Source organism: Octopus bimaculoides, chromosome 23, assembly GCF_001194135.2.
Source record: "Octopus bimaculoides isolate UCB-OBI-ISO-001 chromosome 23, ASM119413v2, whole genome shotgun sequence".
In the NCBI taxonomy this organism is placed as follows: Eukaryota; Metazoa; Mollusca; class Cephalopoda; order Octopoda; family Octopodidae; genus Octopus; species Octopus bimaculoides.
This window is the reverse complement of record NC_069003.1, coordinates 17,166,451-17,169,195: the sequence shown is the minus strand read 5'-3', so window position 1 is coordinate 17,169,195 and position 2,745 is coordinate 17,166,451.

The following is a 2,745-nucleotide window of genomic DNA, read 5'->3' as shown; positions in this document are numbered from 1 at the left end:
TAGGAGGTTAGCTTTGAAGGTTGCATTCCTCGCGATCGGTAAACATGTGCTTATTTTGGTAGTTTTGACTTATTAAGTCCCTCTAAGCGTGAGGCTTTATTTTATAATAATGCCCTTATATAGATTATATTATATATATTTATGGAAAAAAATGATGGTTTTTTTTCCTTATGAGGTTTTTTTCACGCTGACTACTTGATAAATTCTTAAAAAGATTTTATCCTTATATTATATTATACATACATACATATATACATATAGTGAGGATGCATGGCCAAGTGGTTAGGATGTTGCACTCACAATCATGAGACCATGGTTTCAATTCCTACACCAAGTGTTGCATTCTGTTCTTGAGCAAAACCCTTCATCTCAAGTTGCTCTGCAATCACACACATACCTGACATGTAATACACTATGCACTTGTTCAGGCAAGATTGAGTTGATTTGATGTACATTAGTGCAACACATACATTTGATCACTATAAACAAATCATTTATGCAGGTCGTTCGGCTAAACACTCATATGTCCATTTTGATGAGAAAGTCTATCATATATATACATACATACATATATATATATATACATGCACATGGGTTGGACAAAATAATGGAAACACCTTAAAATTTCAAACAAATTTATTTTAATATGGAGTAGGACCACCTTTGACAATAATTACAACTTGAAGTCTACGAGGTATGGGCTTGTACATAGTTTGAATTGTTTCCAAAGGAATTTTTGTCCATTCTTCAGCTAAAACAGTCTCCAGTTCTTGTAGTGATGATGGTGGAGGACATCGACTCCTTACTTGTTTTTCTAAAATGCACCATAAATGTTCAATAATATTGAAATCTAGGGACTGTAGTGGCCAGATAAGATGTTCAACTTCACTAGAATGTTCCTCGAGCCACTTAGTAAGAAGTTTAGCTGTGTGAATTGGTGCATTATCATCCTGAAAGATTGTGTTTCCCTCCGGAAACAGATCCGCAACCATAGGATGGATTCGATCAGATAAAATGCTTAAATAGTCTTGACTATTAATTCTGCCATGAAGGGAAGCCATTTGACTGGTGGATTTCCAAGATATAGCCCCCACCCCAGATCATCACAGATCCTCCTCCATGTTTAACAATTGGGAGAAGGCAATCGGGGTGAAATGTTTCTTTTGGCTGTCTCCACACGTATACTCGGACAGTGGTCAGAAATAAGGCAAAGGATCACTCATCCGAGAAAATAACATTCTTTCACTGCTCTAGGGACCAATTCTATAGGTTTTTACTCCACTCTAAATGCTTTGCAACGTTTGTTTTTGAAAGAAGTGGTTTTCTGATTGCAGCCCTCCTGCCAAATTCGGCTTTGTGCAGCTCTCAGTGAACAGCTTTTGTGGAAACTCGGTTCTCAAGGTGGTCATTAAGCTCTGCAGTAATTTCGGAGGTGTACTTTTGTGATCCTTTCTAACAATTCACGTAAGAGTCCGACAGTCCCTATCTGAAAGTTTTGGTTTTCTTCCAGAGTTTTGTTTCGACAAGGAGGTTTTTCCCTCTTTCTCAAAGGCTGTCATTACTTTTGAGACAGTACTTCTTGATACACCAAACATTTTGGCTGTTTTCGTTACGCTACTGCCTGCTGTATGAGCACCAACAATTTGACCTCTTTGAAAGTCTGACAGATCTGTCATTTTAATAAATTTTGAATACCTTTTTTCTGATGATAATTGAAAAGAAACAGCAATTTTAGCAAAACATATTAAGCAACACTAATAACAAATGAAAAAACATAAAAATAAACAAGCTTTTGACGATTTTATAGATATTTCAAAATTATGATGCTATGATGCAAGGTGTTTCCATTATTTTGTCCAACCCCTGTACACACACATATATATATAAATATAAGATCCAAGTATCAAGGTGTAGGAAGAAAGTTAGTTTCAAGCAAATCATAGTGAATATAAAAATCAACTTTCAGGGACAATAGTGGTTGTGGATTTTTCCTCATCAAAGTACAATAAATTGAAAAAAAATTCTTTTTATATTTCACAGTAGGCAACCATGGTTTCTAGGTATGTGAATAAGAATACAAGAGGTAAAGAATGGAGTAGATAAGATCCGGGCTACATACATTTCATAGCGAGTGAAACTTCAGAAGTGGTAAATATCCAAGTGAAGTGCATACTGCAGGGCTACTCTTCAGGTCAAGGATATTTTGATCAAATGAAAGTTTATGTTGTCACAAGGAGGTACATATTAACACATGGAAGAGTCAATCAGAATGTGTAGAGAGCACAGTAGGAAGGGAGAATATAAATGTAGAGTGAAATTAGGATTAATAAGAGGAAAAAGAAATTCTAATTTCTCTCTACATTTATATCCTCCACTCCTACTCTACTGCCTACACATTCTGATTGAATGCGTACCTCCTTGCAACAATGTAAACTTATATTTAATCAAGATATCCTTGGCCTGAAGAATAGCCTGCGGTACACACCTTGCTTGGATATTTACTACTTCCAAGGTTCCACTCACAATGAAACATATGTAGCCCAGATCTTATCTGCTCCATTCTCTGCTTGTTTCTCTCCGTCTTTTTTCTTCTCTGCTTGTTTTTCTCCTTGTTTCTTTCTGTGTTCCTTTTTGTGGAAGAGCGTAGGCTCGAAACGTTAAAGACTTTTTCAATTCCTGAGCGTTATACTAATACATCTGTTTGTTTTCTACACCACCTGCCTTCGTCTTTTGTTTTTTTTGTGA